Source organism: Chelonia mydas, chromosome 7 (genome assembly GCF_015237465.2).
Source record: "Chelonia mydas isolate rCheMyd1 chromosome 7, rCheMyd1.pri.v2, whole genome shotgun sequence".
Classification (NCBI taxonomy): Eukaryota; Metazoa; Chordata; order Testudines; family Cheloniidae; genus Chelonia; species Chelonia mydas.
The window spans coordinates 89,884,334-89,907,795 of NC_057853.1; the positions used below are offsets into that span (position 1 = coordinate 89,884,334).

Below are 23,462 nucleotides of genomic sequence, written 5' to 3' on the forward strand. Positions count from 1 at the left end.
TTCTAATGATGCCATACAACTGAATTTCTTTGGGTTGTGGACGCTGCAAGCAAAGTCTTGAAAAACACTTAATGAGGCATACAGCTGTGTGACCCCCTGTCCTCCCCTCCACTATTCCTACCTCTGTTTGTGCATCTTAACTTAATCTAGACACTAAGCTTTTTGGTGCACAAAGTGTCTTCCTGGTGTTTTTATGGAATCTAGCATGATATGACCCTGATCCCAACTGGTCCCACTGGGGCCTGTGATAATACAAATAATGCATACAACGTGAGTCTTGCTCTCAGATTTGGGTGAGGGGAGGAAGGATTAAGGGAAGAGATCACTAGAGAGTTTGCACTTTGGAACCTTTCTTGGGTAATTTTCACTGAGGCATTAAAATGAATTTGCCTTATAATGAGTTCACAGGAGACTCTGGGGGAAAAGGTAGCAGAAATTCTGCTGATATATGAGAAAACTCTCAGCTACCCTGTTTGTCCAGAAGATGAGTCACTGCTTAGTGAGCTGGTTCTCAAGTTAATATGTTAGGCTTGAATCTGGCAAAATAAATAGCCTTTCAATTACTTTTACAGTTGTCGTCAAGATTCCTGGATAGGAAACAACAGTTAGCAACAGCATCTTCCTCACTGTTTCTGCTCAGCCAACAGAAAGAAGAGGGCAAGTCTGCTCAAAGGACACTGCCTCAGTGTCTCACCTCATCAGGAGATCCCTCTCCTAATGATAGGAAGGCAACGAAATCCACTGCAACCTAGCAACTGGCCTCTGCACATCACATGAGCCACCAATCTTTTAAAAAATGGCACATAGCCAATGAGGCACTCACTGCATCTCTCTGTCCATCTGTCCTTCCACAGTAAAGATTTCATTTTTTAAACAGTACAATTCAGTGATACAGTGATATTGCAACAGCTTTTGTGTTTTAGAGGATATTAGTCTTAAACTGTGGAAATTAGAGAGAGTCCCTTTGTTTTTTCTGTTCCAGTTCATCTCTTCAATCTCCAGTGCAGAGTTTCTGGTTAATAATACTTCAGAAAATAGCTCTCTCGTCCATTGCAGGTTTTGGATGATTCTCAAACTTTTGGGCTTCTCGTTAGATATTTGATCCATGATGGAGAAACAGACATAGGGCTGGATTCTGCTCTCCCCCCAGTGTAAAGCTGCAGTAACTCTATTAAAGTCAATTACCCTTATTCTCATTTATACTAAGCCCACTTGGAAATGTAAAAGGGGCCTTAAAGTGGGAGTAAATTAAGGCCCTTTTGCACTGCAAGAATAGCATAAAAGGGCCTTTGTGTAACTGAGAATCAGGTCCAAGATGTTAGTCTAGATTTACAGCAGTATAATGGCAGTCAGAATCTGGCCCATAATTTCTACATATGTCAAATAATACAGAAGGAAAGGTAATTTTCATGAGACACAGAATGAGGAACAAAAGGATTTAGACAGTGCTTTGTCAGGAAAAAATTCTGAGAAAAAGTTATGTGTACATATTCAGTATTTGATATTCACTTCACTATTTTAGCTGTGGTGTTTCGCTGTGTTTGGTCAGATAAGGTACACATGATGACTGCCACTGTGCCCTGAATGGCTGAGGGTACAAGTTCTCCTAGAATGAATGAATTTGCATGTGTGAATGTAAAATCTGTTTCCTGTGAATAGTAATGTACATAGATTTGAAATTCACTTTCTGGGAATGAATGTTCATGGAAAATGAATACAAGCTGCATAAGCAAGGCTAATGCAAAATTAATTATAAATTAGAGTGATTAATCACAGCTTTTTGTGTGTGTGCAATATTCACCCAGTTCTAATAGGTTTACTATCTTCCTAAGCAGCTACTTTTTCCATAAGATTTTCAATGCAGGGCTCCGATTATGAGATTTAGTATAACTTGTTGGTATGCATATGTTATATGAATGCATTAACCTCTTGCTTGGATCTTCTCTGGTCTTTGTTCTCTCTTCTCTGAATATTGCATATTTTGTCAGTAAATGGAAGAAGGGGAAAGGGCAGAGAGGGGAAGAAGAGCAAAAGATGGAAGAAAAGGAGGGAAATGGGAGAAAGAAGAAAGAAAATGGATGGTAGAAAAGAAAAAAATTAAAATATTTGATAAGTGCTATCAGAGCTGACTCGTGATCTATATACAGGTTAAGTCTGCATAAGTTCTGCATATTGCATATTCTGATTTCTGAATGTGCCTTGAAAGAGTTATTTGCCCTAGAAGGGTTTTCACTGCTGCATATGGATGCATATAAACCCACAGAGAGAGTAGCCTAAACCAAGCAGCACATTTGAAGGAAGATGAGATAGTACTAGTGATATGAACATGAAATAGCATGTTACTTTGCTGTGATCAGATTATCTAAATTGATAAATATTTCATATGGTATCAAGAATCTCCCTTCCCCACTCTCTGGTGTCCTTAGATGTTTACTTAGATCCAGTTTAGTTACTTTCTAAGTATTCTTAAAGAAGTTAGTGCACATAATAATCTGAAAACTTTCTTTTTAGGAGCCATTTTTAAGTAATAAGAGGGGAGAAGATGTTGAAGGGCACAGGAGTGTAATCAAATAAATTATTCTGAAATAGCACCTGGCCTCCCTTTCCTTTTTTCCATAACAATTACATATCTCTAATGGCATTAAAATTAGAAGTTTGGTAGTCAGATAGATTTTAACTTGTTCTTTAATGCATGGGAAACAAATACCCTTTAATTCTGGGATTCGAAGGCATTTTTTATTCTAATATATTTTCTCCAATTAAGAAATGAGCTGTCCCATTTTGCAACCTTGATTAGCTATTTAACCAAAAAAGAACAGCTTGTTTTGATAAGTAGCCCCTGAGTTCTAGGATTATGACTTTGCCTTATTTTTTATAAAACTCACCTGAAAATCTTAGTGCTGCTGCCCAGATGTCTCAGATTTCTTCTCCACTTGGAGATGTGTCTGTCTAATCTTTAGACAAAACCAGTTGTTTATGCTCTTCTGAGATAACAGGTGGGGTTTACACATCCCTACACAGGTTGTCCAATTAACACTTGTCCCCTTGGGAACCAGTAATTCTGAGGATTACACTGACTAAGGCACAAGGTTGTTCATTCAACTTTTAAGCAGGTCTTGCTAATTTCACTGCTTCCCTTAAAGCGTTACAAAAGGTCATTAAAAATGATCATTCCTTTAGTGAATTTTGCCTGTAAAAAAGATTTCAGCCAGATTATTAACCACTACAACACTTACATTCCTTAGCTCACTGTATCTTTGGGAAACATCACTCTTATCTTTAAACAGACATTCATCCACAATACGATGCATTGCCTTGTTTCTAACTGGGTGGCATCCATCTGATTGGAAGAAAAGATTTAAGTTGAAATGAGTGCACTAGGCAAGCTTATATTGCTATTAAGAAGTATTAAGAGTGAATCTAGTCACACGTCTATTTTTCTAAATTACGAATACATTATATTTTGGATCATGTACAGGCTACACTGATAAAGCCTGAGTTTGAGATATACTTTATTTATCTCAGTGCTCTCAGACTATGGGCCACATTCGGCTTTCAGTGCAGCCACTCAACCCTATAATGATGATGATATGGCTCAACAATAGCCGTAGCAGCCATTTGAGTAAAAAATCCATTTTAAAAGGATGACAATGCCTGGCTTACGTGCATACTATTCTGTGATCTTACTATGCATACTGAATTCTTCCCATAGACAGACCTGCTACATACATACATACATATGTGCATTTCAAAGCACGTTATTTACCCCCCCACCACCACACCATAGGGTGCAATAAGTACTCAATACTTGTTTCACTTTATCAACAAAAATATATTTAGACAATTTTTAATCTGCTAGTCTGTAAATCTTTAATCTGCTTGCTGACCTGTAATGATGGACTTTCATATAAGAGAATGATAATAAAAATGAATTTGTATTCCAATAGGTCCAGAAGGCCCCAAATCAGGATGGGGGCCTCACTGTGTTAGGTATTATACAAACATACAATAAAAGACAGTCCCTGATCTGAAGAGCTTCAGTCTAAATAAAAAAGACAGATAAGGCAGGGAGGGGGAAGGATGTAGCAAGCATATCAACAGAGCAATCAGGATGATGGGTGACAAACATGTGCTTCAATTGGTTAGTTGTCCATTTATATGTAGTGGGAAATGGTGTGAGCAGGGGGTAGGGGGAAGGCGTGAGGTACTAGGAGCATGGAAACAGGAGAACCACACACCACACAACAAAAACACTAACCCAGGAACCTATCCTTGCAACAAAGCCCAATGCCAACTCTGTCCACATATTTATTCAAGTGACACCATCATAGGACCTAATCACACTAGCCACGCCATCAGGGGCTCGTTCACCTGCACATCTACCAATGTGATGTATGCCATCATGTGCCAGCAATGCCCCTCTGCCATGTACATTGGCCAAACAGACGGTCTCTACACAAAAGAATAAATGGACACAAATCTGACATTAGGAATCATAACATTCAAAAACCAGTAGGAGAACACTTCAGCCTCTCTGGCCACTCAGTAAAAGATTTAAGGGTGGCAATTTTGCAACAGAAAAGTTTCAAAAACAGACTCCAAGGAGAAACTGCTGAGCTGATATAATATGCAAACTAGATACCATTAACCAGGGTTTGAATAGAGACTGGAAATGGCTGGGTCATTACACATATTGAATCTATTTCCCTGTGTAAGTATCCTCACACCTTCTTGTCAACTGTCTAAATGGGCCATCTTGATTATCACTACAAAAGTTTTTTTCTCCTGCTGATAATAGCTCATCTTAATTAATTAGCCTCTTACAGTTTGTATGGCAACTTCCACCTTCTCTGTATATATCTATATCTATATATTTATCTTCTTACTATATGTTCCATTCTATGCATCCGATGAAGTGGGCTGTAGCCCATGAAAGCTTATGCTCTAGTAAATTTGTTAGTCTCTAAGGTACCACAAGTACTCCTGTTCTTTTTGAGGAGAAGGAATGGCAATATGGATAGGGAAGGGAAGGAGAAAAGGCAAGAGGGGAAGGTGGAGGGAAGCGAGAGTAAAGTTACAGCAGAGAGACTGTGGTGGTGGGTGGAGGGAGTTGGAAAAATAACCACTCAGAATCAAAACACAAGAAAATAAAAATTGTAAAACAAAAGTAATAATGTAATTGAATACTATTATGGCCCACCCCGGCACTGGGATTAGTGTGGGGGAACTCTTATAGCCATTGATTCGAATGGGACCGTGCAGGAGCATGAGGGTCCGTTCACACTGGTCCCTTTGCAGGACTTCGTTTGTGAGATCTGGTGAGATCACATATGAGGACATGGTTACAGGCCCTCACAGAGGGAATCAGTATAGTCTGCTGAGTCCATAGGATGCAAATTAAAACTTCACAGTGAAATTAGTCAACTTTAGAAACCATCTAAGGGACTCGCAAAAGCCAGCGGTCTGTCACAGGTGGTTTATAGCAAAAGGTCAAACAAAATTATGATCCTTATGGTTATTTAAAGTGGTTTCTTCAGAGAAAGGACTGGCTCTGATAGTTAGTCCTTATTTAGTGCAGGTTTCACTACACATATTTACATGATAGGGTTGATAGGGTGTAACAAGCGTGAAGGAATACTCAGAAGAAAAGTAATTTTGTCTGAGACGTATTAGTCCAAGTTTCAGCCTCGAGGCAGTAATTATGATCAAATTATACTAAACTCACCTGGAAATATGGATTTCTGATTGTAGCCCTGACAGACCTTTAACTCATCTATATCAAGTGTCACTGTAATGACAGTATATAGAGCCAAATTCTCCACTTAAATACGCTGGTCTAAAGGAGAGGAGAATTTGGCCCTTTAGAGTGTATTCTCTCAGTAAGATTACTCTATGATCACATACAATAAAATATGCTTACTGACTGGAAAGAGAATTCTTCTGAGTCTAATTGGAAGCCAGCACATAATGGACATTTTATAAGTGTCAGCATTTTAACAGTAAGTTTTTGTCGATTTTTCCTGTGGATCTGGAACAAAGCAGTCCCAATTACTAATAGACATCTGAAAATGTTAACAGTAAAGACTCAATAATACTTTGGAAAGTCATTTGGATCCACTCTCTGTTTGAAAGAAAACGGTTAGGAATTCTGAGCCAAATTCTCATGTACACTGGTGTCAATCCAGAGTGATTGTAATGGAGTTATTGCAAATTTACTCCACGAAGACTGAGGATAGAATTTGGCCCTGTGGTCATTTCATTCTAATGGTCCATTACATTTCTATAGTAAATAAAAATCTAATCAAAATTGAAGAACTGCCCATCAGAAGATTCAAAACTTTTGCAGACACCCCCAAAGGGCAAGGACTTTTATTGTACTGTGACCTGAATTCTGTTTTAATAATACAAAAATAAAACTAATGAAAAAAGTCATCTTAGGCCAAATCCTACCCTAGGATTCATGTTTATAGCTTGCACCAACTTCAAGGTTTCTCCTACTCACTAGATTGTGTGATAAGTGTAATTCAGTGGTAAGATTTTTAGAATTCTGGATTTTTTTTCTTAATAATAAATCAGCGGTGAACTACACATTTATTATTCCGGAGGCTGTTGGCCCAGGAGTTCAGCAGTCATTACCATAGGGGTCATATGCCTTCCCCACTGCTAACTATTTTTTTCCTCAGTATTTGTACTTAATATACATTGTTGATTCACTGTTCATTTTTTAGTGAGTATGGAAGGTTACAAGAATGTTTCTTAGAACTGCCAAGTTATATATTGATTCCACAATTATATTTCATTTTGGGGGTTCCTTCTGAAGTTTGTCTTTTTAAATACTGTTATATTTTAAACATTCCAGAAAGCACTTCTCTTTTACAGTTGAACATCTAAATATGTGGTGATACTTCAGTTTTTCATTTTCTTGATTTCCCTAATTGTTCTGGGAATCATAAATTCACTCCTTTGGATTGGCTTTTCATCAATTTCCCATTATGCCTTTAAACAGATGTGAACTTTTCAATTTAATTGCTTGCAAATACAGAAAAAGCTTTTTGTAAAGCCTTACGCTCTTCCATCTTGCAGGAACACTACCATGAGAAAGAATTCTGCTGTACTACTGCAATAGGACACATGGGAATATGATGTTTTTCTCAAGGCATTTGGTGATTAATGTGACTAAATTATCACTTTTTTTCTGTTCACTGATGCAAACCAATTTCATCACTGAGATACCCTGACAGTGATCCAAATATTCTTCTTCCTTTGTGTTAGTTGGGGATAGTCTAGTAATGATGTGAACTGTAGAGGGAACATGACCTAGAAGAAGCTCATCTCACCATTAATTCAAGGAAGATTTTTGGTACCAGGCAGCCCTAGCTGTGTGGGGAGTACAACATTATGTAGATTAAAAAGGAGTATGCTACATCATGTGGTCATATAGATAGGCTTATAAGAAAAGTACCCAGGCCGCTGAAAAGCAGTGATACTGCCAGCTCTCTCAAATCCAAGTCCTGAAGTGAGATCTACACAGATGAACACTTTCTGCCACAATTGTAGGATCAGAGCCTTAGGGAAGTGCTAGCAATAATTCTGCAGGTTTATGGGAGCTTTGTAACTCATGCCTGAAATACTCCTAAATATAGAGCTACCAAGTAAGCAGTAGTCAGGGCTACAGGAAGTTGAGATGACCTCACCTAGTACTTTTAGAAAATGTACTTGTATTTTGAATTTCTCTCATTTTTCATCTGATGCTTTTTCATCCCTTCTGTATGTGGAGTTGTTTTCATTCAAGTTACGAAAGGCTGAGTTGGTCAGTAATGTTCCTGAGTTCTAGTAAAATGGAAAAATGCCCCCATAAAGGGGTTCACTCACCATATGCTCACCTCCCTGTGCCTGGCATAGCAAAGCGGTTGTCCCTATATGGAGCCCCTGCCGAGATTGCTTGCTCACTGCAGTGGTCTCTCTTCTTGCAGTTTGGCCCTCCAGGCAAGTCATGCTTTAGTCCACCCCTTCTGAGGCAACAGAGTCCAACCAAACTACAGTCAAATGACCTTACAGGTGTCTTCCAACAGTCTCTGGGCTTCATAATCCTTATATCTCTTACTTCAGGGCGTTTCATCCCACCTTTCTTGGTGGCTGGTAGGGGAGCCTAAGTGATCCTAGCCTCAGGGACCCTGTAGCTGGCAGCCAAGGTCTACTCTGTCAGACTCCTTGCGGCCTCCCTGGACAGCTTCTTACTTCTTCTATCCCTCAGCGAATGACTACAGATTCTCTCCCTGCTGTCTCTTTCTACTACAAACTTCATGGCTTTATAGTCATCACCCAGGCTCTCCTCAGCTAGGCTTCATTATCAATTAAGTCTGGCTTTTTCTCTCTTGCAGGTGCTGCCAGGTATGTTAATTGGCCTCTCAGGCTCACATTAACCCCATCAGGGCCTGTGTGGGGTGCACTCCCCTTCATAACTCTCTTAGAATCAGACAAGGGGTGTCTCTTTTAATACAGAAATAATTCTTAGGAAGATTCTCAATGCTTTCTTCTTCATATTTTTCTTATTCTACAGAACTGTAATTGGCTAGACCAATTTTGTTTGTTACAATGTGCAAGATTTGTTTACAAAAAATCAGACATGAAAAGGCAAAACACATGATTTCTCCTCATTCGCTTATACTTACATACCCAAACAAATCAATTAATATGTTTAATGCACTGTGCGTTCTTCTAATGGGCAACACCCTTTACGTACAATGATATTAAACTGCCACTATGACCATTATTTCCACTTCCTGTAGGTCACAATTGTTAGGTATACCACTGAAATAATGATCCCTGTAAAATTATGATAGCCACATCATCAGCTAAAAGACTCTCTTGATTTTTCTAAATAGAAAACATCCTTGGTCTTTCATGGATTTAAGGCAGTAATGGAGCAGCATCTCAAATATAGGGGAGATAAGAGTTCGACACAAAGGAAAACCAAAAAAGATGAAACCCATTGGTTCTTGAAATGACTGCTGCTTTTGATTAATATTGTTTTAATAATGATGGAGCTGGACACTACTGAGGCACCAAAAAGTCACCAGACAACCCACAGATACCTCAAAGAGAGAGTAAAACATGTGGCCAATGATATCAATGAGTGAAGGCATCTCTATTATAGCAGTGCCATTCATGCTATTAGAGATCATATGTCTGTGTCACCTCTGCATCTAGGAGTCATTAAGGCTATAAAATATTGTTCTGAAACAATCTTTGAAATAAAAGGTATCCGTGCAGGAGGAGCTGATTTTACAAAATGCTGAATGAAACTCTGTTTTCCCTTGGTAAATATGTTGTTTCACATCTCTTGTCCCTTCACATACATTATTCTGACCACCTAACTAAAATAAAGGATGAGCATATACTTTGTTCAGAATAAAGTTTGTCTGTATATTAACAGGTGGAGGGTGCTTCTGTCTTTCCCCTGTTTCCTTATTGTGTCAAACAATAAACCACAGGCCAACCTTTTTCATTCATAACCTTAAAATTCCTATTGTTTCAATAATTCTCTCTTTCTCAACAATACCAGTCTATACAGTATCTAATAAAATCCCTCAGCGGACGCTATCGCATCTATCCCTAACCTATCGGCCTATTACAAATTATATGAAAAAAGTAATGCATAATTAAAGTTTGTTTTTTAAAATTTTCTCACTCTCTTGTAACTAAAATAGTTTAAAAGAAACCAACCACCTGTGTAAGTGACTAGTCAATAACAAATTATGCCATTCATATCCATAACAAGTAAGATTTTAGGAAACACATGCTGTTAGGTACAAGAGAATACTTTGATGTGGTAGTCACTTTCAATCAATATAAAAACCCCTTGAGTCAGAGGAATAAAGTATTACATACCCTATGACTAAGAAACATTGTAAGGAAGAAACAGACAGGCAAATAGCGTATTCACATATAAAATACAGGATTGACTTTCCTTGTTCCAGAAATCTGTATAAGCCTAAATTTTCCCTTGTATTTTAAGAAATGAGTGTAGGACTAAACCGTTGCACCTCAAGTCATCATCTGAGAAGAAGAACCATTCAAACAAAAGGAAAGTCACTGCCTCTGTCATCCCCACAGCTTGTTATTCCACATAAACTCACTCTCATGGCAGGCACTCTTATAATAAAAGGCACAAACAGAAACAAATCTATGATTATTGTATCAATACCAGACTGATTTCTTTGTGATATTTTTCCAAAACAACAGGACAATAGACTTTTGCGTGTGCGCAACTTTACCATCATTAAGAACCAGCATGAACTTCTAGTAGGTCACATCAAAGGCTCCTCTTTTCGAACATGAACAAGGCCACATTTCATGAGAAATCTTTGAAACCCGAGTGTTATTTTAATTGCTGTTTGTTGAACCTCCTTCAACAACAATTCCTTTTCTTTCCCATATATACCAGCACTAATCTGAGTTATAACCAAAGCCTAATAAAACTAGAATAACTGCATCTTTTCCTGCATTGAGCTAATAGATTTAGAGATTTTTCTGTAATAATTTCCAATATCAGTCCTGCTGTGGTAGGCATTATAGCAGACACACCTTTCTGTTTAGTAAATATCTCTTCCTTTGTTGTTACTCCATGTTCATTACCACCAAACTGCATTCACATGTGACCGTGTCTGTAACGGGCCAAATTCTGCCCTCAGATATGTGTTTACAACTCCTATTAAAGTCAATAAGAGTTGCACCCATGTACTTTAAGACAGAATTTGGCTAATTGGTCCTAATTGTTTTTTCCTTTGACTGAACCATTCCTGACCTGACTACTTATTTACAACTCCACTACAACCATGAAGTACCATTACCTGCATCATTTAATAATAAGCAGCCAAAGTTCCAACACGGATCCTTTAGGACTTCAACAGAAACTTCATTCAAGCATTTAAAAAGTTTGAAGTCTGACTTCATAATTCCTCTGGCTAATAAGATGTCTTTCTATATACTACAAATATTTCCATATATAGTTCAAAATGTATAACTTAGTCACCACACTCTTAGAAAATCTCAGACCTAGCTGGAGGGCATACAGTATCTCTTTTGATTCCCTGAAGACTTTCCATAAAAGACACACACCTCTGCTTTCAGAACACTTCCATTTTCTTTCCTTGAGTATGCTCAGCTTTTTCAAATAACTCTTACAATGTAGATTCTTAAGATGTTCTCCAGAGTTGGTGTTAATTCAACAGATCTGTAAATCCTTGGTATAAATTTAGGCCCCTTGTAAATATTTTACATTGCACAAAGTCATTCCAGCAATATAAGCAACAGCAGGAAGATTTCCTGGAATGGGGTTAATAAGTTAATTTGAATATTATTTAAAATATTAAAAGTTGTGACCATAAATGTAGCTCTCAGAGAGGTACAGCATGTACTCTGAAATGTGTTTAATTTCAATCATCCCATTTTATTAGGAAAGTGCTGGAAGCCTCATCACTGGCATACTTTAAAACTAGATTGGACAAAGCCATGGACACTATCTGGAACAACCCTACATTGGGAGGGGGGATATGCAAATCACCTAATAGTTATTTTCCATCTTTGTGATAATGTTATGATTCAGATAGCTCCTTCTATACCTGAAGCACATCAGGTTGTGATCCGGTCTGATCTCACAAACAAAGATGGGTTGAACCTAGGTAGGAAATGTATGGAAGTCCACAGGAAACACATGCTACAGGAAGCAGTGTTGGAGACTCAATAGTCTACACTCTGCCTTCTAAGGCAGTGCTGAATCAATGCCTCAGTAAGATGATGAGTCCACAGTGTGACTGCATGGAGATGTCATATTTTGGATGAGATACCTAATTTTTGACCACTTGTATCATTAAAGATTCCATGGCATTTTTCACAAGACTAGAGATATTCGCCCTGGTGACTTGGCCAGTTGAAGCGGAGTAATTTATGTTCTGCTTACATAAAAATCTCCCTTATTTCAGTTTGTTAAAGTATTCTTCCCTTTCAGTAGTGCACTAGTGTCACTGTCTGCCATTGTAAAGTTACAGACTTCACACTACAGGTAGCTGTATTTCAGTGGTAAGTGAAATGATTCATAAACCATGTAATTCCTCTAAATAGTTGTTGATTCTTTTAATAGAGTACTTGGAAATTCCAAGTTCTCTATCAGTCTGGAGTCTCTGGATTTAGTCAGAATCATATCTGTCCAAATAATACAATTACAATACATTCTTTTTGGCACCTTGTATTTCTTTTACTAGAGATTGTTTTTTTTTTTTTCTCTGAGTTTTCTAAATAATGTGGGAAGGAAACATCACACATTAAAATGGAAGGAAACAGGTTGAGATCAAAAGAAAATGCTGAAAACATTTCTGAAAAGAAAACAACCGCTGAACAAGAAGAACTTATTAGTCTATAAGCACATTGTGAAACTAGGTAAAAACTTTGATCTGTTCACAAGTAAAAGTTTATTTTCTTGTAGAAATTATATACCATGAATCAAAGAACAGCTGACATGTCTGAAATAAATGGGCACATTCCCTATGCTCAGTGTCCCAGTTTGTCTTACTGAATAATTCATGTTTAAACTAGTTTCCCATTAAGCTTGTTTCTTTTTACTCTTCGGGCATCTTTGAAGCTATAAGAAAACTGCCTCTCTAGTTTCCCCTCCAAAGCAAACCCAGGAACAGCTATGTGACTACAGAGAATCTGCAGCGACTTCCAAGCATGGTACTGCTTGAGGCCATGCCTATTGCAACCCAGGAATACAGTTTCAATATTCATCTCCCTTAACCGTTGACTTTGTGATTCAAAGGAGATTTAAATTCTTCACATGTTTCACCCATCCCTTTATAATCAGTTCCAAACCCCAAATGAGTTACTATAGAAATGTTCACACGGTCACGTGCAGACTTGCCATTTCCATTCTGCTCTTTTAAAATCTATCTCCTATACTATGCCCATAGAGATCTTCAGTTTGTAAGCTATCAGCTTCACAGGCGGAACTAAGCAGCAAACAGAACACTACTTCTGGTGAGGGACAGATGGAGGCCTTTGAGCAGCTCATTTGGGACTGGCTGTCAGGAAGTCACATGAGAGTCTTTCACAATCAGGGAATGTATGGATCTGTAACTACTGGGAATGCTTGAAGAAATAACTGCACATGAAAACAGAGGATTAGTCCGACACACAAAAAACACTAGACAAGGTGCTAGGTAGGTGAGATGCACAGAACTAAAGAACTATAACAAAGAACTAAAGGGTGTTCATGATGCTAAAACTAACTAGTATAAATGGGAGCCTGTGGTTTTATATAAAAAGAGATTGAGTCACATCAGAACTCAGGAGACAGCAAACAGAGAGAAAGACTGCATCACGTTTTTTCTTTGATCGTTAGTAGCTACACTAAAACAGGAAAGAGAGCCATAAAAGAAAGGTTTAGCTAGCCAAAGAGAAAAAGATAGTGAGTCAATGAACTGTGAGGCAGCAATCTTAGAGATTAGAGAATTGTTTTTTTAAGAAGTGAAGGGATTAATAATAACAGAGCCTGTGAAGGATGACATTTAAAGAGCCTGAAAAGACGAAGGGAGAGAGACAAAACTGACTATCTATAAACCAATCTACGAATTTATCCATGAACCACTTACAGGAAAACTGCACAAAAACCTCTATATCTCCCTCCCATGAAACAATCCCCTACTTGCACAGTCATTTTGCCTATGGATTAGAAAATTTACAAGACGAAAGACTTGACCAGGCAGGCATTTTAGAAAAGATTATAGAACTAAGTATCAGATGAGAGCATATGAATGGTATTGTTCTCCCACAGGGTGTGGGACAATAACAAGGGTCTGCAGAAGTGGAGCAAGTACATCAGCTTCCTTCCTGACACCCAGCTAGACTTGATCAGTGAGCCATTCTCAGGAGAAGTTGTCACTGGCTTGCCAGCCTGCATAGTCACATGCCTATCTGTTAGCAAACATCTGAGCACATACCTCAGCTAAAGGAACCACCACTATGTCACCTGTAGCAAACAAAAAGTGGGAGTGTGTTAATAGAATTTGCAGATGACTAAATTGGGAGGTATTGCCAATACAGAGGAGGACTGGAATATCATACAAAAGAATAACAGAAATGGGATGAAATTTAATAATTTGAAGTGAATGGTCATGAATTTAGAGATTAACAACAAGAATTTTTGCTATAAGCTGGGGACTTATCAGTTGGAAGCAACAGAGGAGGAGAAAGACCTGGGGTATTAGTCAATCACAGGATGACTATGAGCCACCAACATGAAGCAGCCATGAAAAAGGCCAATGCAATCCTAGGATGCATTAGGCGAGGTATTTCCAGTAGAGAAAGGGAAAAGTTATTACCATTGTACAAGACATTGGTGGGACCTGATCTGGAATACTATGCACAGTTCTGGTCTCCCATATTCAAAAAGGATGAATTCAAAGGGCGATCCAAGGAATGGAGAACCTGCTTAACAAGAGGAGACCTAAGGAGCTTGGCTTGTTTAGCCTAACCAAACAAAGGCTGAGGGGAGATGTGAGTGCGCTCTATAAATACATCAGAGAAATAAACACCATGGACGGAGAGGAGTTATTTAAATTAAGGGCCAATGTTGGCACAAGAACAAATGGATATAAACTGGCTATCAATAAGTTTAGGTTTGAAATTAGACAGTTTTCTAACCATCTGTGACATTCCCCTCTGGTGTTATCTGGACCAGTGATCTGCTAGGTCACTCCAATCCTTGACTCTGGAAGCCAGCCTTACCCTGCTCTGCTGTGAGAACCCCCACTCCTGGGCTGTTCACACACAGCCTGTAGCATGTAAGCTGCTCCCAGCTACTTGCAACCGAATGACACTAGCCAATATCTCCGGTCCCAGACACAACCCTAGGAGCCTCTGTCTTGCAGCGTTCAGTTATGCCCATTGGACGCTGCAAGCTCACATGAGTTAATCAATTTAACAGAGAAATTGATATGTACCAGGCTTGTTATCCCAAAGGGAGCCTCTGACACACTTCAAACCAAACACACTGCTTCAGGTAGAATAAACAAATAAATTTATTAACTGTAAAGATAGATCTTAAGTGATTATAAGTCAAAGCATAACAAGTCAGATTTGGACAAATGAAATAAAAGCAAAACGCATTCTAAGCTGATCTTAACACTTTCAATGCCCTTACAAACTTAGATGCTGCTCACCACAGGCTGGCTGGTTGCTCTTCAGCCAGGCTCTCCCCTTTGATCAGTGCTTCAGTCGCTTGGTGTGGTGATGTCTGTAGATGTAGGTGGAAGAGAGGAAAAGTATGGCAAATGTCACTCCCTTTTATCATGTTCTTTCTTCCCCCTTGGCTTTTGCCCCCCCCCCCTTCAGAGTCAGGTGAGCATGTTAGATCATATTAAAGAAGTTCTGTATTAAAATCACAAATGAGTTTGATTCCTGTCATAAATATAAAGGAAAGGGTAAACCCCTTTAAAATCCCTCCTGGTCAGAGGAAAAATCCTCTCACCTGTAAAGGATTAAGAAGCTAAAGGTAACCTCGCTGGCACCTGACCAAAATGACCAATGGGGAGACAAGATACTTTCAAAAGCTGGGAGGAGGGACAAAAACAAAGGGTCTGTGTCTGTCTGTGTGATGCTTTTGCCAGAGACAGAACAGGAATGGAGTTTTAGAACTTAGTAAGTAATCTAGCTAGGTATGTGTTAGATTATGATTTCTTTAAATGGCTGAGAAAATAGCTGTGCTGAATAGAATGAATATTCCTGTCTGTGTGTCTTTTTTGTAACTTAAGGTTTTGCCTAGAGGGATTCTTTATGTTTTGAATCTAATTACGCTGTAAGGTATTCACCATCCTGATTTTACAGAGGTGATTCTTTTCTTTTTACTTCTATTAAAAGTCTTCTTGTAAGGAAACTGAATGCTTTTTCATTGTTCTGAGATCCAAGGGTTTGGGTCTGTGGTCACCTATGCAAATTGGTGAGGATTTTTACCAAACCTTCCCCAGGAAGTGGGGTGCAAGGGTTGGGAGGATTTTGGGGGGAAAGAGATGTCCAAACTACGTTTCCCAGTAAACCCAGTTAGAGTTTGGTGGTGGCAGTGGAGATCCAGGGACAAAGGATAAAATTAATTTATACCTTGGGGAAGTTTTAACCTAAGCTGGTGAAAGTAAGCTTAGGAGGTTTTCATGCAGGTCCCCACATCTGTACCCTAGAGTTCAGAGTGGGGAAGGAACCTTGACAATTCCCCATAGTTTAAATTCCAAGGTATTACTAATTAAGAGGTCTCTTGGTTTTTGGTACTGTTTCTCTCCCTCTATGTGTGAAACTTGCAAGCTGCTAATTGTGTTAGTACATTCTAAGACAGAGTCTGTTCTCAAAGCAATTCTTTGTAACAACAACTACTCACACAGAGAGAGACTCAAAGCAATACTCTGTAACAACAGAAACAGCACCCAGAGACTCCCCGCCCTTTTGTTGTATTCATCTCGCTTTGTTAACAATTGTGATTAAAATAGAGATAGAGGATGTATGTGGATGGATGCTTGGTGTGGATAATAACTGAATGATCAGGGAGGTGCCAGCCTAAGAATCCAGTGTCCATCGGCTGAAGAAGGCGTCAAGTGGAAATAACCAGAGGACCCCCGGAGGGCAGATTGGAATCCACCCAACAGCCTCAAGAATGGGAGAACCAAAGAACAAGATAACATCTGGCAGCACGGAGCTGTCAGGAATGTGCCATCTGCTGATTGATTCAATAACAGCATGATGAAGCAATTCCCATAGACTGGCACAGGAAGAAATTCCTATAAAAATGGACTCTAGAAAGTGAGAACTTTGGGGTCTGATTCTGCAAACCAACTTCCAGGAGCATCAGATGTGCATCTGAGAAGGCCCTGCTCCCTCCTCACCTCCAGGCCTTGGCATGAGCAACTCTAAGGCTGGTAACCATGATATTTTTTTTGTGTGTGTGTGTGTGTGTGTGTGTGTGTGTGTGTGTGTGTGTGTGTGTGTGTGTGTGTGTGTGTGTGTGTGTGTGTGTGTGTGTGTGTGTGTGTGTGTGTGTGTGTGTGTGTGTGTGTGTGAGAGAGAGAATATGAAATTGAATGGAATGTTATAGCTATAACTAACTGCTTACTTTGATTCTTTCTGTATTCACAATAAATGTGGCATTTTGCCTTTTCCCCTTTAAAAAGATCCTGCTGGTTTTTATTTTATTGGTATAACAAGCATTACTGAGTCTCTCCAAGCAAGGTTGAGCAATTCCTCTGGTGTGGCCTCATGCAGGTGAGTCATTGCATTGTAGCTCCCTTGCTGGACAATGGCTGTTGATGGGTTGTTTGACACCCTGCCTGGGCGTTGGTTACTTTCCTTGCTGTTGCCTCAGGGGAGCTAATATCTGGCTGATTCCCCCAACTTACAGTATGTTTTAGTGACAACCATACTACATAATTCTCATAACTTCAGATAAATTAATGATATACACATATGGATAGAGAAATGACTTTCAGGAGATCATAACCTTTCTCCTGATACCTTACAAGGCATGCTTTATATGTAAGAGCATGCTTATATGAAAATGGGCAATATGGGGGTTACAGCATGCTCCCCCAAGGTATAGAATGTCACACCATCAGAGGAGTGAAGTTCTGGAACAGCCTTCCAAGGAGAGCAACAAATCTATCTTCTTTCAAGACTAAGCTTGATAAGTTTATGGAGGGGAAGGTAAGATGAGTTTTATATGGCTCATCCAAGACTGCTAGTAGCAAATATCTCCAATAGCTGGAGATGGGAGATTAGATGGGAAGGGCTCTGAGTTGCTACAGAGAATTCTTTCCCAGGTGTCAGGCTGGTGGGTCTCACCCACATGCTCAGGGTCTAACTGATCACCATCAGGACGGGATCAGGAAGGAATTTTCCCCCAGATCAGATTGGCACAGACTCTGGGGATTTTTCACCTTCCTCTGCACTGTGAGACATGGGTCATTTGCTGTTTTGAACTAGAGTAAATGGTGGATTCTCTTTAACTTGAATTCTTTGAATAATTATTTGAAGACTTCAGTAACTCAGCCAGAGGTTGGGGTCTATTACAGGAGTGGATGAGCAAGGTTCTGTGGCCTGCCGTGTGCAGGAGATCAGACTAGATGATCATGATGTTCCTTCTGGCCTTAAAGTCTAAGAGAATCCTACAGCTAAATTTTAACCCAGGTAATTAGTCTAGTCCAGTGGTTCTCAAACTGTGGGTCAAGACCCCAAAGTGGGCCGCGAACCCTTTTTAATGGGGTTTCCAGGGCTGGCGTTAGACTTGCTGGGGCCTGGAGCTGAAGCTGAAGCTTGAGCCCAAAGCCAAAGCCTGAGCCCCACTGCCCAGTGCCAAAGCCTAAGGGCTTCAGCCTGGGGTGTCGAGGCTCAGGTTACAGCTGTTCCCTCTGGGGCTGAAGCTCTTGGGCTTTGGTCTCCCCACCCTGGGTGGTGGGGCGCAGGCTTTGTCTTTGTCTCCCCTCCCCCTCCACCCCACCCAGGGCAGCAGGGCTCAGGTGGGCTCAAGCTTTGGTACCCCCTCCTGGGGTCGTGTAGTAATTTTTGTTGTCAGAAGGGGGTTGCGGTGCAATGAAGTTTGAGAGCCCTGGTCTAGTCATTTGTCAATATACGTCAGCCTGTGAACTCAGGAGCACAGAAACAATAGAGAATAAGAAGCATCAGGCTCTTCTGGGACTAAACAACCATCCCCTTATCCTGTTATTCTTCTCAGTCTAGTTAACAAGATTCCATTACCAATAACCCTTATTAAGTGAATCTATTTAACCTTCACCAGCTTATTACACAAGACATCAAGAGAAACAAGAACGATGCAATATCAGAGGACAGAGATTCTTACGAAAAAAAGTTTAGATGGAAAAACATAAGATGACATTCCTAAAAATCAATTTTGTCTGATTTAGTTCAATTCTTCCCCTGAAATATTCAATGCCTCAGTGATCTCTTCAGGAAATTCTCCTATTTATAAAAATAAATTCATCCCATCAGAGAAAAGAAACTATTACTATGTGATTTACATGAGCAATCACGTGACTAAATTCTAAATATTGAATATCTGAAAGGACTCACTCTGGACAGTTTTCAGATAAGCCATGGGCACATATATTGTATGTTCATAACTGTTTGGCAAAAAATTATGAACAAACAAGTTAGTACAAATTCCAATCTGCTTGTGGACAATTTATGAATAGAAAACAAGGACAGATCCAATAAATTCATTGTTCACAATGAATAGTACATCCAGCTCTGCTCTTATTTCTTGTCCAGTTAAGTGCAGCTTCAGTTTCTTTCTCCCTCTTCCATTCATCCCCAACAATTTCTAACTGCCTTTCTTGTTCTGTATGTGGAAAAATATTGTAGTCATCTCTGGCTATGAACATTCTTTTTGAACCAAGTTCTTTTTAGCTTGAAAGCCTCACCTGATTTATTATTAAAAAATTCAACTGCAAATGAATTATGCATCACAATTGAGGCATGTTTTAAAAGCCTGTGGGCCATATTCTGCTCTCAGTTATGCATGTACATTGACCTTCACTTACGTTACTGAATGCTGTTTATGGAGATGTGGATTATTTGTGAACAGTTTAATGACAAGTTGAAGAGTCATTCCCAAGAGGCTATGCTTCAGGGCATCCTAGACTTTTGACCCAAATATGGCAATAAATAGAATGTCATGAGAACTGCACAACTATCAATAGTCCTCGTCTTCTGTCTGTATGCTGCATACAATATGTATTTGTGTCTTTGGACAGCCAGCTTCTTGGGGCAAGGACTGCGTGTTTTGCGAGATTTCATATGATCTACTTCATCAGCTGTAAACTTTCGCATTCATCTGTAAAAGAATTGCCTCCTGCTCCTTCTGAGGCAAGTAACCTCCCTTTTTCTCCTTAAAATTGATCCTTAAAAATATACTCCATGTGTTTTACACTGTTGCACAAAGCCTTCCAATGTTATTCTTCTTGACAGCACCTTTGTGTACTTCAGTTTTAACTAATGTCTTAGAGCAGATTACAGGGAACTGCTCTTTGATGTATTGGTGAAGTGCTTCATATGCTTACTGTATTCTATAAGTAATTGTCATAGCTCTTGCTCCTTAACCAGTCTAACCAAATGGCAGCCCTATATTCCAGGTTATCCGAAGTGCCTGGGATTTACTCTCTCAACAAAGCACAGGACAGAAAGTACAATCAATCCCCTAAGAAATCCTTTGGGAAATGCCTTTGTGATTCTGTCTTTGAGAATTTCCCATGTGAAAGCTCTCACTTGGGAAGCATATTATTACTACTATCCATATCTTACTGGCAGACATCAGATCCTGAAAACTATACCAGAAGGCATTTGGATGAAGGCTTCATTTCAACACAAGTTGTGTGTGTTTGGGTATTTTTGCCCAAAGCACAGCACAAACAAGAGCAGCATTATATAATGTGGCTTTATATCTACTCCCAAAAAATGACTATCCATCCACTAACTTCTCCAGCAACCAACTAGCTGTGTTGCGTAACTTGGTTAGTTCATTTTAACTTTGCTACTGCAGCAGAGTAAATGAAATTAAAATTAATAGGATAAAATCCAACTACAGGTAAAAGGTGAGAGAATGACTCCAAATAGCAGAGAGCAGGCTAGTGGTGGACCAGCAACCTACAATAACACTAAATTTGAGGTTTTCTCGTGCACCTCCACCCTACATTGTCCCTGCATAGTTTCCACATCTGGATCCCTAAGCAACCTGGAATGATTATTTTTTCAAACCCTGGGAGATTCGTATTGTGCACTACTGGATTAAAGAAGGTCATCCAAGGACACAGTGCTTGTTTCTACAGGAAACAGGCTCTTGCTGGTGTGCACAGTGCTGTCTCTGTTGTGAAACTTTGTTGCCCTGCCAATTTACATCTCAGCCACATGCAAAAAGCAAAAACAAACTGAGGCAACACAATTGTTCTCCATTAACATCCTGTTTTGAAGGCTGAGCATTTTCCCATTTTTAAGGTAGAAGACAGTGTCTGTGTGGCGTAATGACATACCGTGCATATTTTTTCTCATTGAAGGTTCTTTTTCTCCAAGCTGCAATGCTCCATACAGTATATTCTTCACTTTGCTGGATTCATTACTCTCATCTAATTGTATTCCATAGAGTCTCCACTTCTACTTTTGGTTTCAAATATGAATGTGACCCAAGCATAATGAAATAGAGGGAAAGTGACTGAAATTACATAGACAGGAAAATTAGCAAATTTAAGCCCCAGTTCAACAGTAATATCTTCTTTCACATCACAAAACTGGGGCTTTCTGGGACCTCATATCAGACCCTGATTTGCAGAAGTTGCTTATTTTTGTATGAACCAGGCCCTTGCAGAGTAGAATTGCTGCTCAGACTCTTGCTCAGCTGGTTTTCATTTCATGTGTCTTCACAGAGGGATTATTTTAAATCTCTACCACCACTTAAAAACATAGATGTGTTTTTGCCAGCCAGTATACTGATGTGATTTGTTTTTATTTACATTGTGCCATGACTATACCTGGAACAGCACAGGCTTCTTAGTCAAGAAGAGGCTGCAATTCTAATTAAATAAAAAACATAACAAAATGACAAAACATAGCCTGAACTGAAATGAGGAGCGCTGTGGGCTGAGGTGGAGGGGTGGGGGTGACTAGAAGATACTGCTTATGGAAGTAAAGCTTTTCCCCAAAGAGCAAACTGGATTGGTTGAGTAGATCAGGCAGCTCAGACAAGATGACCTTTCTGTGGTGGATTCATTTTAAAGGGTTTATGGAAGAAATGTATTTTAAGAAGTGGTTTCTATGAGAGCAAGGTGGCCAGCTGGTGGGAAAGTTCTCCAGGCATATGATGCAGGATGAAAGATGGGCAGATGAGAGTGGGCAGACTGGCTCTGTCATCCAAATGAAAACATGTCTTCTGGAAAATCAGAATGTCTACAGACAGAAAGAAGTGTTAACACAAACTGGTCTGGTCTACACAAAATGATAGCAGAGGAGGAGGGACAGAGAAAACTAAAATCAGTACAGTCTCAAATTGGAATATCCCAGGGAATCAGTTCCCTGAGCTTTGAGAAAAGCCATTATGCTGGAAACTGAAAATGTATTCCCTGTGATTGAAAAGATGGCTCTTGGGCCTCATTAAACTCAGCTTTGTTAATGCATAAGGCTCCGATTCTTTCACAGAGGAAAGATGGAGTTCATAATAAAACCAATAAAAATCACCTCACAATAAAATAACAGAAAAAGGAGAAAAGAAAAAGGAAAATATTCCAACAGTAAAAGACTAGTAACATCACTGACTCAAAATGACACTAAAGAACTCTTCAGTTACCATCCTCTAAGTTCATTATTTCACCTTCTAAGAGCATCAAGTAGTTAAATGTATGAGTCTATAGAAGGGAGGCACAGACAAATAATTATGACACATACAAGGGAAAAAATGAAAGCCTTGTTTGGTTTGTTACAAGTGCTTAGGAGCAGAAAAACAGAATACACCACTTTAGAGAGAACCTTGCAAACAAGACAGCTCAGTGCACAGGCTTTGCACCCAAAGTAAACTCTTAAATGGCATCATTTAATGCATGACAGACAACTGATCAGGTTTAACAGGGATAAGCAAACTGGTTCTAATAAAATCATACACACCTTGTGATCTCATTCTCCACAGCAGCTGTATAACTCTCAGCTGCCCTGCAGGTCTGGCTGAGGGGAGAGGCTTTTGAGACTCCAACAGCAGGCTCATCTTTTGGCTAAGTTATCTTGCTGTTGAGCTAAGATTTACTGCCTCTGAAGTTTGCACAACTCCTAAGTCTACAGGTAACGAGTGCTGGATTTGGCCTCGACTACTGAAGGAGAGAGGTCCTTCCTAGCTGTATTTGAGTTCTGCAGGGCACTGTAACATGCAGCCTGAGCAATCTGATCTCAGGTGTCAATCACTGTGTTAGCTAGGGACCATATGGTAAGTGAACGTGCAAGGTATTTGTTCTACAGGGGATCAACCCCTTCCCAGTGAAATAAAAATTGGGATTGTGTCTTGCTACTCTAAAACAAAGAATAACCCTAAATACAAGGATTTTTTTTTATACCCATCACTTTGATACTAGAGCACAGCTCGTAAAGGAGCTAGGTGTGGTCACATGGGTCCTACAAAGGGAAATTTTAGGCTTCTTCTTTTGTTTTATTGGTAAGGGGCCAATGCCTGCAATCTTTACCTAGTCTTCACTACAACAAAACTCCCACTGAAGTCAATGGGATAGCACTGACAGTGGCATTAGCAGTACCTTTTGTAAAGAGGGCAGGAAAAAGTGGGGCGGGGCAGCAGAGAAGTGGATACTGCACCTCCCTTTCCCTGACTGGTGCAGAAGCCATCTGTGCTCCTGAGAGCTCCCAGAGGTATTGTGTCTCCCTGC

At 39.6% G+C, this 23,462-nt stretch overlaps 1 protein-coding gene across 6 annotated transcripts in view; it reads right to left on the reverse strand.

The window, feature by feature from the left end:
• The window catches only part of SLC16A12 (solute carrier family 16 member 12), a 67,304-nt gene that overhangs the window by 25,437 nt on the left and 18,405 nt on the right, over positions 1–23,462 (reverse strand). The window contains exon 1 of one of the 6 annotated variants that reach the window (XM_007071591.4): positions 3,237–3,338. The exons of the other annotated variants lie outside the window; for them this stretch is intronic. The gene's annotated coding sequence lies outside the window, so the exon portion shown is untranslated. Of the gene's footprint in view, positions 1–3,236; positions 3,339–23,462 lie in introns of those variants that run through there. 6 annotated transcript variants of the gene reach the window in all.